The sequence below is a fragment of the Diadema antillarum genome, unplaced genomic scaffold (assembly GCF_040938485.1).
Source record: "Diadema antillarum isolate AM-2024a unplaced genomic scaffold, OU_Dant_1.0 seq00000437_RagTag, whole genome shotgun sequence".
NCBI lineage: Eukaryota > Metazoa > Echinodermata > Echinoidea > Diadematoida > Diadematidae > Diadema > Diadema antillarum.
Window position 1 is genome coordinate 482,501 of NW_027271414.1, and position 15,358 is coordinate 497,858.

A 15,358-nucleotide genomic window follows, 5' to 3' on the forward strand; every position below is an offset into this window, starting at 1 on the left:
AGAAGTTAGAACTGTACCTATTAGTTTATTCGTTTCTCATATCTCGCTGGGACCTGCTTCAATCAATCGAACGTATCATAATGGAGTATAAATGTCTATAATGTATATATATATAATATATTATATATATATATATATATTTATTCCCACTCCAAGACAACAAAAGGGCAAGAGACTCTTAATTTGCGTTTTCCGTGGTCTTTAATAAAGGAAAACATTTGTATTTCACAGCAGGTTGCCCAAAACCAAATTCCATAAATTGTCGATTCAAAACTGGTGTATTGATAAATGATAGCAAGGTAATAAACCAACCATATATATATATATATATATATATATATATATATATATATATGTAATATATTATATATATATATTGATACATACATATAGATATATATATATAGATATACATTGTATAATAATGTATATTATACATATATGTATATATACAATATAAACGTAAGAAAACTCCATGAAAGGCGCAGTTTTAAGGAATTTTCGCCCATAGGGCTTTGTCAAGTCAATGGCAGATCTAATTTTGAAGGAGGTACGAGTTTTCTTAAGAACTACTGTTGTGAACCAATACTTTCTTGGACTCCGAGCAGAAACCTATTGCTGTTATCTATGTATATTATCTATATATATATATATATATATATATATACATATATATATATATATATATATATATATGCATATATATATATATATATATATATATATATACATATATATATATATATGTCTATAATATGTATCATGTTTATCGTCCTTGGGTAGCCGCTATATAGACAGGTTTGACTATATACCTATGGCAAGTTAATTGGTGAAACATTAATGCCTGATGAAGGTCTGGAGTTCACGGCGCGTCAAGAGAAATGAGAGAGCGCCCTCTACGGGACAGAGTTTTTTGTGAGGTGTCACACAGTGACTGCGCTCATACAGTAAAATTGTATTGCCGTGCACTGTGTTCAAGGTGGGGTTAAAAGTTCGGTGCGGATTTGGAAAAAAAAAACTAGATGAAAAAAGCTAGATAAGTATCAGCGTGAGGCTAAGACTCCGAAAATAATGCTTATGAACTTTTTTTCCCACTAACGCCAACAGCAAAGTATTCATTTGGAGGATAACAATACGTCTATTATGAACTACAAAGTTTTCTTGTATGACAATAATATTTATAACAATAACTGTACAATTATGTACAGGTGTTCTGTATGACATGCGTGTGTGTGTGTGTGTGTGTGTATGTGTGTACAATAAAGAAATAATGTATATAGGACACCTATATTATATATATGTACATATATATATATATACATATATATATATATATATATAATATAGGTGTCCTATATACATAGATATGTGTGTGTGTGTGTGTGTGTGTGTGTGTGTGTGTGTGTGCGTGTGTGTGTGTGTGTGTGTGTGTTTCTGTGTGTGTTCTTCAATCCTAGTGTCAAAGTAGTCCAGTTCTTGCAGAACAGGCTTTGTAAAACTTGTTGTTCATTCTTAGGAAGCAAACTGTAGTCCATGATTAGCTACATTATTTTGTACATGTCCGTCAACTTTGCTGGTTATTTTTTTCAATTCAGTTCAACTCAAATTCAAATGAGATTTTATTTCCAATAGCACATTTTTGTTGATACAATTAAGTTCAAGGGAAAAAAGTACAACGTATACAACACATAATGCATCTGAAACTAAATTTCAAAAAGAAATTATGTTGTTAGAAAATTTTCTGGTCTTCCACATTATTGCGTCTATTGCCAAAGATAGCACGCATGTTTTATCTTAGCTGTCATGAAGACATAATTATGACAAACAGCACACACAAATTACATTTTTTTTTGTAGTGTATGTGTTTTTGTGTGTGTGTGTGTGTGTGTGTGTGTGTGTGTGTGTGTGTTTAGCAGATCTTTTATTTCAAATCTTACTTTGAACTTTTTCTTTTCCTTTTCGCCTTTTGCCTTCTTCATTGCTTATTACGGTCTGCTTAAGACTGAACAACAGTTATGATAACAATGATAAAAATAACAATGATCATAAAGCTGGTGATGATTACAATGATGATCATACTGACGATAATGACGATAATAATGATAATGATGATGATGATGATTATGATGATGAAAAGAATATCTTTTTTGTATGATCCAGGGTAGCCTCTTCAGTGTTGCCACTGCTCCACCAGAGGGCCCTGTCATTATCACTATACGATAGCATTGCCAGGTATCTACATGTAAACACCTGGGTTGAGCAGCAGGACATGTTGGGGAAAAAGGAACCTTGTCCATAAAAGTAGGCACCTGATGGGATTCGAACTCGGGACCTTGGACTCAAAGTCAATAATCTTATCCACTCAACCACTGTGTATCCCATACGCGTTATTTTTCATTTAGCCATTCATATTCCTGTGAAGTTAAAACAATCAGTATCATGCTCTCTCCACCTCTTCTCTGCTCTCTTTCTGCGTGTTATCTATTCCTTCATTCTCTCCCTCCTCTTATTTTCATGTGAAATCTCTTTCTGTAATTGATTATCTCTACATGTTTCACGAGCAGGCACAAAGACTCTTTGCGCTAAATTCCCCGTGCTCTCCTTACTCTTCATTCAGCCGTACAAAAAACGCACGCCAAGTATACTCGATTTTCTCCTCTGCTAAACCGTCGCTCGCCGTTTTCCACTCTCGCCTGGGAAAAAAATTAAATCCCGACCGCTCTTATATATGCATGGCTACAGACTAATGCCCAGCACTGCATTCCCAGGGGGCCTGTGCAAAAGAGTGATGATCACTATCTATCGTACGTTGCCTCTCAGTGACTCATACCTAGATACTGCCTTCTCTCCGAGCAGTGTATCTCGACAAAAGTGACTCCTGGCTACACGAGTCCCCGTCGCGCAGGCAAAAGAACCGTATATCCAGCCGCCGCCTCAGTGCAGTGCGTAAGTCACACGTCGGTGTAGCCCTCTGCAGCGAAGTAATGAGCCTAGTGAGTCTGTTTGGCTGTGTGAGGATTGCGAATCTCTCCTCGAATGCATCGTAATTTCATTGGCTCTTACGCGTCCCCACTGCGACTACGGCCTTCGGAATCCACACATGCACAAACGCGCACACCAACGTGTGGGGATTCGTGTGCCGGGCGACGCACACACTTCATCTTTACGGCTCGGACAATAGGCAATTACAACTGCCCGAGCGCGGGAAAACAACCTGTTAAAATTCACTCATCTGACAGCCCCTACGACCCCTAGCAACAGACACAGCGGGCGCGAGTGTTCTCGGGATCCCTCGTAAGGTGTTTAATAACAAGTGATCTTATGCAACGTGGGACTTGACAAAGACAGAGCCTTGGCATATCACGGTGTATCTAAATTTGCGTGTATTCAATTCATTAAGAAGAAGATCTCAGTTCTGTGATTCCCTGTTCGGCTGACATTAAAACCAAGTGGAGTGCAAGTACGGTGATGCATGCGTGCCGCGTCTGCTCTGCGTGCTAATTGGACACCGCGACTCGTGTTTCGGCTAATTTGCAGCTGCGAAAAGTGATTTATGTACAGTTATTTCACATTGTTTACTACTCGTTCTGGACAGCCCCACGCAAAACCCACTCAACTCTGTTCCAAGGTCTATGCAGTTACTGGAATACGACACATGTTCTGACGTATCAACGTAGCAGACGACAGGAAGGACAAGCACGCTTCACGTTGTTGGGTCTTTTTTCTTTCAGTTTGCATAATCACCAAACGAAGTGTCACAGCAAGGAAATATATCACACACAGAAGAGCACATTTCATCTGCTGAAAGAAGAGTAAATATTGGGAATTTGCTGAAAACTACTGCGGCAGATTATAACGATTTGTGGAGCTCGTCGAGAGAGAGGCAAGCGATACGTTCACATCTACGGTAGCCAACCCACAAGCGTGCCGCTCTACTTACCGTACCTCAAGAACCATCGGAACCCATTACTTTCTGATTGCATCGAAAAGAGGTTGTGGATTACAGGTCGTTGATAGCATCAGTGAAAGTGATTAGAAGGGTCTGCTTTAATTTCCGATTCCCTTCTACGAAATATCGCTGACTCTTGAAAGACTCTAACATCGACCACACACCATCGGTAGCGCCTAGTGTTCTAGCTCCCAACAAACTGCACCGCCAAAACGGAGACTTAATCACCATTTCAACGCACTGAGATTACATCGTCTGGATAGAGCTAAAACTTACTTGCCCAGATTTTTTTTTCTTTCTATCATTTGTCCATCACACCCTGACTTCATCCACATACTGCAATTTGAAGGTTTATGCATACTATACGACCGGTTTAACTACGTAATTACGTCGTTGGCGAAAAGTGATGAAATTAAGTTCGTGTCATCGTCCGGCATCCAGGCTTTGATGACGTATTTCGTGGACCCCAACTGAGACTACTTTACAGTTAAAAACGAACTAACTTTAGACATCGAAGGTAAGTAATCGTTATTTTTTCCTTACTGTCGTTACTGCTAACTGATTGAATACATGTATATTGTATTTTACTGCATTTTGCGGCTTAAGTCTCGAAAATCTGATAACGTCCAAAACGGAATTCAGTGTCACAAAAGAAAGTAGAGCACGTTCTTGTCTACAGAGTGCGTTAATAGACAGGACATTGGAAATTCTACTCGTGCGTGTAAATGATTGATTTGACCTCGATCGACCTCGAGGCAATAATTTCGATGGCCCAAGACCTCGACGTACAGGTAAGGTGAAGTTTCCGGGCGTTATTGCTACAACTCTGATGCGGTGTTCGAGTGCTAGTCGCTGTTGCTTCGTGCTCTGTTTGTTGCCTTTTTATATTGTTTATTCCTTCCTATAGCTAATGTTTTCGGGTGTTTCTAAATTTTTTTCTCAGATAACCAATACAGATATGCGCAGATACATTTTCTCTTTCTTTGTGTATCGCGGAATAGGCTGTGATAATCGTTGGGCTTTATGAAAAAAGAAGATCGAATAAGAAGGACTGAAAATTAGATAACAATCGTGAGTGGTGCGACTGGATTTTTTAAAAAGTTTATTTGAATATGTTGTGTATTCAACTCCCGTCACGGACTATATCATATACCTGTGATATCAAACACAATAATATTCTACATATCTGTTGTGTTTGTGTAAATTTCAGTGTATGTGTGTGTGTGTGTGTGTGTGTTTGTGTGTATGTAGCTGTCAGTAGTTGGTTAATGTTCAACCAAACCAGTGGAAGCACAAACACACAAAAGCAAATAATCTTCCTTGTGTGTCGAACATGATACAGGGGATACCGAAACGACTATGTCTAGTCACTAATCACAGCATTTTTTTTTTTGTCTCTAAAGTATCACTCTAGTGAAATTGGCTGTGAAATAGAAGACAAAAGAATACAAAAACACAAGTGCTATCAATACTTCCTTGTAAACAGAAGCAAATTACAAGGGCTTTTCGTACGAGTCCAACAGTTATATGTCGGCTCAACGTAGGGTAAATTTTTAAAAGCGTCGTGTTGAATGTACGGGTCATGGCGTACAATGTGCTAAATAAAGTAACGTTAAAGGTCACAGCACTACGCATCGCCCCCTTTGCAATTAGTGTAAAGGCTTGCGTTCGAGTGGAACCAGCAGTTTATTAGCGTGCGTCCATGCGTACTCCGCTTAGTATTATGTTTGTATCTGTCACATGTCTGGCGCGTTTACACCAAAGAATCACAGACGCAGAAATGTCAGTGAAAAAGGAAACATCAGCAGTAAATTTAACACCATTGTATCATTGTTAGGATGATCTTACGTTCTTATAGTTCTTTTTTTAACTCTTGACCAAAATCTATAGTATCTAGATGTATTCCTAAATCTATAGAAATATATCACACCCTGCAAACGGCAAAGTGAGAAGAATGTGCTTACATTGCACTTTTTTTGTTTATACGCAAATTTCATTTTGTATGCTTTCGTCGGAAATGAAATGAAATAAAATGAAATGAAATGAAATGAAGTGTATCGAAAATGGGAGGTAATCAAGTTATCGACAGCAAAGAAACAAGCAGTGAGTAATCAAAATCGCAGTGCAGTGAAACCTGCGATCACATTTATGATTGTTGTGGCAGTACACTGTAAAAACATCGGTGTTAGATTTAGCACCACGGGTGTTAAATCTAACACCGATCAAACTTCAATAAAGGACCACACCCACAGGTGTTAAAAATGCACTGTGATGGTGTTGAAAAATGTTCACCTGACACTTCGTGGTGTTAATTTGACACTGTACCTGGTGTTATTTTGACACTGTGCTGGTGTTAATTCAAAAATGACACCACATGGTGTTGATTTGATCTTTGTTGGTGTTAATATCAATGGTTTAACACCCGTCCAGCTTCAATAAGAGACCACACCAGCTGGTCTTACTTTGGTGTAAATTTATTTTCACATTTTTTCAAAAATCTAGTATTTTAATGTAAAATTCTTGATCGTCTTGTTTAAATAAAAAATCAACAAGAAGTGCAGTTACTAAGAAACTCTTAAAAAAACAGTTTAAAATTTGGAAATGACACCCGGGGGTGTTAATTTGAATAAGCTAAAACATTTTTTTCCTGTTCATATTTTGCAGAGTATATATTCTTGTTTAATATCTCCACACTTCAATTATGGAATTTTGGCGTGGGGAAATGCAATTCACTCATTACTAGATTCCCTTCTCCGTATTCAAAAGCGTGCAATAAGAATCATAAACCACGCCGGATATTTTGCCCATACCAATTGTTTTTTCCATCAAAACAGAATTCTGAAAAATTCAGACTTATTTTATTATAATCTCGGAATTTTCATGTATAAACTAACAACTAATGAATTACCATCTGTTTTTATCCACATGTTCAAAAGGAATCGTTCTATCCACTGTTATCCCACTCGCCAGAGTGACGCCTATCACCTTCCCCGTACTCGCACTATTTTTGCAAAGAAGACAATTATATTTACTGGACCCAGATATTGGAATGATCTCCCTCTAGATATCACTTCTTCCTTATCTTTATTCACCTTCAAACGCAAATTAAAACAGTTATTACTTAGTGGATACACACTACCAAGCCTTTAGCAACATTTTTACGCTCCCAGTCTTTTGTCCTTGTCCGCAGCACCAAGTTACTTAAGTTATTTCATGGTACCGATACATCTTTTAATAATACAGCATTTTTGTTATTCAAACACTGCGAGATTTGTATGCAGTCTGGTTTGTGCGATATCTATGTGGTTCATTAGTTTATTACTCATCTATTTTTTTGTACTGGTGTAATTTTTGTTGGTCAAGACAAACATATCCGTTCTCCTTGTAAAATTATATGCCTATGAACTCGGGAACCTACAGTTTTACAAGCTTTAAAGCTTTTATGTAGGCCCCATCATATATCTTATACTTACTAGTGACATTTTCATACGATGTGACCATGTACATTTGTGTCAAGTATATTTTCTTTTTCTTTTTCTTCTACAATCAAAAGACATGATTGTATATATTTTGTACTCTTGTTTTGTTGTCAATAATTTTGTAATGTCATCATTGAGAAAATGGAAATATGAAATAAATTTGAACTGAACTGAATTGAACTGAACTGAACTGAACTAATTTAACACCATAAATGAGCACCGAAAATTTAACACCAGCTCGGTGTTCACTATTTAACACCGGACTTTTTGCAGTGTAGCAATTACCAAAACGATGATAAGAAAGGACAGGAATCTTTAATCAGCTAGGCTACCGCTAAGAAGAAATGCGTAAACAGAAATGGTGGACAGGTGCCATTGATTCAGTTGTCATCTGAAACAGTGAGAAGAGCTAATTAAACGGTAGGCATTTATGGCCGCACACGTGTATTTGCGTCTCTCGATAAAAATGATATCTAGTAACCGACCGCGACGCAATACTTCTTCTCATAAATGTATTATGATGTAATGTCTGACGGTGCGTCATCGAATACACTGGGAAAGAATGAAAACACGATTTACACTCCTGGGAACAGACAAAATTTAGTCGTACCATTCACTCAGCTTCATCAGCGTGTGAAAGCCTGATTAGTTTAATGTGTGGTTATCATACTATTCAAAGGTGGTGGTAACTCCAACTAGGATTAGATTTGTGAGTTGCTAAGAGAACCATCGTGGGTAAAACATCTTACCGGTGATAATACACACCGCGAGGTTTGAACTCTGGATCTTCTTATAAGAGGAGCCGACAGATGTATCTCTTATACACCACAGCATCTCTCGTAGACCTATACCATCAACGTTGTCCATCAAAACTTTGCATGCGCAGCGTGCCTTTATGCCCATAATTCAGGCATTAGGGATGAAAAAGACAGCTTGTAATACCTATCAGATATTTAAATGCGTCTCCCTTGTTTCGCTAATGTTATAAGGTAGCGGTATCTCCCTGTACAAAGCCATCGTTGCGAGGCAAACGTGTGCAGTGAATCAATACCAATGATGGGTTTCTGCATCCCCCGGGGTATGGGGTCCTTGGATTTTATTTGCTTTCATTGCTTTTGCTCTCGCTGTATAATGTGCATGAATAAGTCATGATTCTATTTCCAGCACCCCTGTTGATAATAGTCCAGAAAATTAACATTCATGACAAATCCCCCATCAGTGCGTGGCTGGGTGAGAAAAGCCGCAAATCCGCAACATCAAACGCAGTGCGGATTTCACTCATTCTTCAACACTTCAGTCGTTCTAGAACTGACACGTGAAGCGCTCAAAATCTGCAGTAATCAAATTTTTTTCGCTGTTGGAATTAGCAGTCTTAAGACACGGCCATGGAAGTAGAGATGGGTAAAGACAAGTTCTTTCTAAGATATAGCAGGAAAAATAAATCATCTAATGAACAAGTTACACAGTCTTCTGGTGGAAATGTCGGAATCAATCTACGCTCTTTTCTCCACGAGAAACCGTTATTGAGCACGTCTGTGGGGGAGTGGGCGATGGGCATGAATCAAATCAAACAAAACAGCTTTCTATAATGTCCTACTGTGTCTCCTAATGGAAAACTAAATCCCTTACTAACTCTCTCCCTCTCTCTCTCTCTCTCTCTCTCTCTCTCTTTCTTGTCTGTGATCGCAGGCGGAGCAACATTGCTTTTAGATGTTAATAACTGCCCAGATTCGCTAGGCAAACGTAAGATAGAATTAGAATGAAACGAGGGTAGATCTAAACATTCTGACGAAACCAAATTGGACATGATGAACTAGCACATTGTGATTTGCAAACGTTGCGACGCGGCGGAAGGAAAATTCGTTACGGCCATGTACAAGAAGTCGAGCAAACGTCATGTGAGCGTTGCATAATCTTGAAGCTGCTTTCCGTCAAAAACTGGGCACCTGAAATAGATTACTGTAGCTTCAGGGATTCAGTAATTGATGATATGATTATGTGTGCATATATTATGATAAGATTAAAGTCCTGTATACACACACATCTACCGGGCAGACAAATAAAGCTAATGAAGACATAGTTGTCCAAAGTTTCAAAAAACAAAATTGGCCACCTGCGACATCCTTGCCATTATTCATGTTACCACACCTGTCATGTTAGTTATATATGCTCTGAAGACGACAGAGGCGATCGGTACATACAGAATACTGTATCACTATCATGACTATAAGTATTTATTCATACGCGTATGTATGTGTGTATAAACTCTTAGATAAACATTTTGATGTACATTTGACAACTAACCAGATATGTGTATAGACATAAGACCTTGTATAATATATACGTTCCAGTGTTTCTTGGTTTACCTAGCAGCAATGATTTTGTCTATCTTTCTGAAAAAAAAAATAAATAAGAGAACAACCTCCATAGTTATGACATAATTAGAAAATTTAGTATGGTATTGCTGGCGAAGATAGCTGGCAATAAATGGGAGTAGGGCCTATTATCTTCGCCTCGCTTGTTGCAAGAACGCTTGCTTAAAGTATGGAAACTCTTGCTGCAAGAGCATGCACAAAACGCTAGTATAAGTTGCCCCATAATAGCCTAGTCACCCCCCCCCCCTTTGAAATGCAATTAAGTTGTGATTATAACAATTGTCACATTTTAATTTTGTTGATAATAATAATTTTTACTGGCTATCTCACTAAAAGTTTATAGCCCTAGTCGGAAAAGATTCGGACAATACGACGATTTTACTGGCAATAGATGCCATATCTCCCTCAAGACCCATCGATATTTTTACTTATGTTTATTCCCAATTTTTCTTTTATTTGTTTTTGGTGTTTTTACGGGGATTATAGCTTTGTTTAAGATTTCATTCTTGTCTTCATTTTCTTCTTTGTCAACGTTGAATCTTTTTTCTTCGTACACCTATCTACTTATTTCAGTTTAGTCGAGTTTACAGGTAAAATTGATGTATTATATATATAAATTATTTCAATTTTCTTCGAGTGGAAGTTTTTCCCTTTAAATTCCTGAGGCGGTGGCTAGAGTTGTCAGAATTATTCTCTTTCTTTCGTCGTCTCCTGAACGAATGATGTCTTGAGGCCACCGTACATTATCCTCCCAAAGCTTCAAATCCCAATATCGATTTCCCCGCCCAGAACTCTAATGCCTCCTATGGATCAAACTGAGTACGTTTTCTCTTTTTTTTTCTATGTTTCGTTTTTAATCCATTTTACAGTTCTATTTTGTTCTCATCTCTATCTTTTCTCCCTTTTTTTTATGGGGGGGGGGGGACGGCTACCAAAGAGTTACAGTGTATAGCTTTGCAGGATCTGTATAGTATAGGGACAAATGCAAGAATGTAGTCCCTTTCTAAGAAAGACGAAACAAAATGTGGAACGGAGGTAAACATTGTTCTCTTCATTTTTGCCATATTTAGACTATTCTTCTCCCTCCCTCCCTCTCTCGCTCCCTCCCCCCCCCCCCCCATCTCTCTCTCTCTCTCTCTCTCTCTCTATCTGTCTGTGCATGTTTCAGCGTTGTATCTGAGTCAATCCAATGAAGGATTTGAATGCTTACAAGAAACAACGTATCGTAATACTGTAGAGATCTGTCACAAACCAGGCACACTTAGCACACGAAAGCAGATATAATATACGTATATAAACGACTGTAAGAAGATATGCGTGTGGTTTCATTGCAAACGTTCTCTCGGGCGAGACTTTCTTTTTTTTTTAAGCGCTTCAACCTAAACCAACTTATCATAGAGAACTAGAGAGAGGCGTTCGAGTTGGGCTAAATCCTTACTCTGCGATTCGTTCTTATTACCTTGTGTCGATTTGCATGAATTATCTCCTTTGCCTTATGAATACTCATCCGTGCTAAGCTGTTGCGTGGTGTCGTCGCGCTGCGGTGACAGGTCTAAATTAAGATTGTGTTGTTCTTTTGAATTTGTCAGGATGATGGATGTTACCCCTTCGAAGTTATAGTATTAAACGCTGTGTTCTCCGTTCTGCTGGGCGCACAAAACCGAGGGACATCGGTGTCCTGCCAGGATGAGTCATTTAAGAAACCAAGAAAAAAAAAACCCAGAAAAGACTGACGAAAAAAGAAAAAAGAAAAAAAAGTAGTTTCAGAATGAGTAGAAGTGAGTAAGTTAGTAGAAGAGGGAATAGGGGAGGATGAAATCACTGGCTTGTAGGATTTAGTTAGTGTGAAACTGCCAGAAGATTGTGCGATTCGTTTCCTCCAACCGTTCTGAGAGCTGATGTGTGTGTGTTGTTTGTTTGTGTGTGTGTGTGTTGTATACGAGAGTGTGTGGGTGTGTGTTTGTGTTTGTATGTGTGTGTGTAGTTGTGTGTTTATAATTGTGCAAGCAAGCAGGATGTGATAGACAGTGCACGACATAGTATGGAAGTGGGAGGAAGAGAGAACCAAGGGACTCATCCTTCCACCGCGCGATCTCTTTTTTTCTCTTCTGTCTTTCCTTGTACTCATAATTTTTTATCTTCACCTCAATCTCTCCATTTCCCTCTTTTTTTTTCTACTTTCCGCTCTCCTTGTATGGTGACGGTTTTCCCTCAGCTCCATATCTCACCACCTCCATCTCCCTCTTTGTATTCCCTCTCCTTGTAGAAACGGTTTTCCTTCAACGCACTCTGCTTCCTCTTTCCTTTTTCCTCATGCACTCTCTGTGGGGACACTGTGGCAAAGTGGATAAGACTCCCGACTCCCGCTCGGAGGACGCGAGTTCGAATCCCGCCCAGTGCTTACGTCCTTGGACAAGATGTTTTAACCCACTGTGTCCCTCTCGACCCAGGTGTATAAATGGGTACCTGGCAATGCTAGGGTAATAATAATAGCAGGGCCCCTCTGGTAGAGCAGTGGCAACACTGAAGAGGCTACCCTGGGTAAATAAGACATTATTATTATTATTATTATTATTATTATTATTATTATTATTATGCACTCCATGCAAAGGTTTTCTTCCACTCTCTCTTCCTGTAGTAAGCGTTTTGTGCTTTCAGTACACTGTAAAAACATCGGTGTTCGATTTAACACCATGGGTGTTAAATCTAACACCGGTCAAACTTCAATAGAGGACCACACCCACAGGTGTAGAAAATGCACTGTGATGGTGTTGAAAAGCGTTCACCTGACACTTCGTGGTGTTAATTTGACACTGTACCTGGTGTTATTTTGACACTGTACTGGTGTTAATTCAAAAATGACACCACATGGTGTTGATTTGATATTTGTTGGTGTTAATATGAATGGTTTAACACCCGTCCAGCTTCAATAAGAGACCACACCAGCTGGTGTTACTTTGGTGTAAATTTATTTTCACATTTTTTCAAAAATCTAGTATTTTAATGTAAAATTCTTGATCGTCTTGTTTAAATTAGAAATCAACAAGAAGTGCAGTTACTAAGAAACTCTTCAAAAAAAAGAACAGTTTTATATTTGGAAATGACACCCGGAGGTGTTAATTTAACGCCATAAATGAGCACCGAACATTTAACACCAGCTCGGTGTTCACTATTTAACACCGGACTTTTTGCAGTGTAGAATACATCCTTCTTTCCTTATGCCCTCATTTTATCTTCCTTTCCTTTCTTGTCCTTTTTTCTCTTTCTGTCCCTTTCTACCCTCCTTTTTTTCACTCTGACTGTAGTTAGCATCTTTTCCTTCCAGCTCGAGCCACCGATGATTTCCCTAATCGCGTTAGATCTTCTTCATGCTTCGACACCGACGAGGCTGGTAGTAGTAGAAGAGGTAGACGTTCATGAGGAGTATCCATTTGAGTATTTCTGTGAACGTGTTCATCTACTTTGGTCGCTCGAAATCTCTCTCTCCCTTGGCTAACGTCTGAACACATTTGTCATCGATGTAGCTGTTGATACATTAATCCAGAGAGAATAGGAAAGCTAGCTGGATGAAAAGATTTATATAGGGAGATAAAGCGAAAGATAAAAAGGGTTGCAGGAAAAAAAAAGTTACAGAAGGGATAAAAAACGATAGAGAAAATGACTATCCGGAAGAAGTTGAAGACCTAATGCGTACGATAGAGAGGAAATTTAAAAGACAGATGTATTGGGAAGGCAAGGACGCAAAAAAGGAGAGAAATAAAGAGGTAGAAAAAAGTTTCATCAACTACAACCGATATCTCAACACAAATAGTGATTGTAAGTAATAATTCTACCACGATGAGAAGCCGATGCAAGATTGTGACAGTGCATTCAATAACATATGTTCACAAACCCATCAGGAATAGAATTGAAAATTTGCTTTCTTCTATAATTCATTGACTCAGGTAATAAATTATCTGGGGATTTGTGTGTTGTGCAAGTGTCTGTGGCACAGTTTCGTGATGAAGCTTGAAATATTGCAATGAGGCAACAAGAGCGATATTATGGCAATGCACGTTCAACGTGAAGATTAAAAGTTTGCCATCGTTTTTTAAACAATCAAACACATAGATTAATCACACGTGGTAGTTTTAAAGTTGGCGATAGGGCACATGGGAATATCGGTAAATAGGATAATGGATTAATGTTGTTGTTGTTTTTGAATAGTTATCGATATTCATGGTAATACTGAATCTGCTGAAACATTTTCACGAAATCAGTGACTACGAGTCACTTCATACCAAGATTAGTTTCTTAATTCTCACAGTATTTAAGGTTGGTATATGTGCGAATCACTTTGCATAAATACCGTCTACCTCAACTATACTGCAGAAAAAGTTGGTAGGCCTAAGACAGCGAGAGTGCGTGATCAATAATTGTCTCCTCCGTGGTATTTTTGTTTTTAAATTCTTCCATCTCAGCAGACTAGTAGGTCCCTGTCTAGTCAAAACGTGCCTCTCAGATCTCTCTTTTATTCTGTGAGAAATCAACTGCAATGCTCGATTAGATAATTTTGAACTCGAGCATTATGGCTGAGTACGGCAGTTTGAGCGTTGACAACTCCGCCATTGACATGACGTGCAATGCCTGAGCACAGTTTGACGGCACTAAGAAAAATATAATCTTTTCGGGTGTGGCTATTTAGCTCCGTCGTCCCGGGCAAACGTATAGTTTTGTGTGAATTATACGATTATTATCGTTATTTTGTTATCATTCTTTTCTTTTATAGTATTAATAATAATAATAATAATAATGATAATAATAATAATAATTATAATAATAATAATAATAATAATAAAAAATAATTATCATTATTATCATTATTATCATCATCATTACTATTATTATTATAATAATTATCATTATCAATACCAAAATCATCATTATCATTATCATTACAAATATCAAACTGATGATTGTTAATACGATCATTGGTATTATCATTGGTATGATTAAGAGCATTATTTTTATCATTCATCATCATTTCAGTAAACACTATATCAGCACGACTAATATTACTATAGTACAATGATTTATCAGAATGGTCTGTGCCTTTACAATTCACTTCTCTTTTTGAGGGAGTAACATAATGTATGCTCTTTCTGGTCTAACCTTCTGTTTTCCACATTACCTGGCCATGAATTCGTGTGATTCATGCACATTTGACTCATTTTTTTTTATACACATAAAGGATGAAGAAGTAACATCAAAGCAATGAGATTTTCTTATTAAGATTGTCTATACGTAGTGCTAAAACTTGATATTAAAGTATAAAGGATTGGATTCACCCCTTTTCAAAAAACGACCTTCATTCATGAACAGAAAGTGAAATATACACATTATTGGTGATTGTAATTGAGGTTGTACGAACTTATATTCCAAGTGGTCAAGTAAAAGATGATGTATTGTTCAAAAGACGACATACCATGCAATATGACGTTGTATGACGTCATAATAATATGAGGTAGAGTATTGATGATGAGATGAGGTAATGGACAAGGTCACGTGATACATCA

The 15,358-nt window shown here is 37.9% G+C and overlaps 1 protein-coding gene across 1 annotated transcript in view; it reads left to right on the plus strand.

Annotated features, from left to right (window-relative positions):
• Positions 1-4,050: 4,050 nt before the first annotated feature.
• The window catches only part of LOC139732572 (uncharacterized), a 109,876-nt gene continuing 98,568 nt past the window's right edge, over positions 4,051-15,358 (plus strand). Inside the window, exon 1 of the mRNA XM_071643425.1 lies at positions 4,051-4,466. The gene's annotated coding sequence lies outside the window, so the exon portion shown is untranslated. The remainder of the gene's footprint in view (positions 4,467-15,358) is intronic.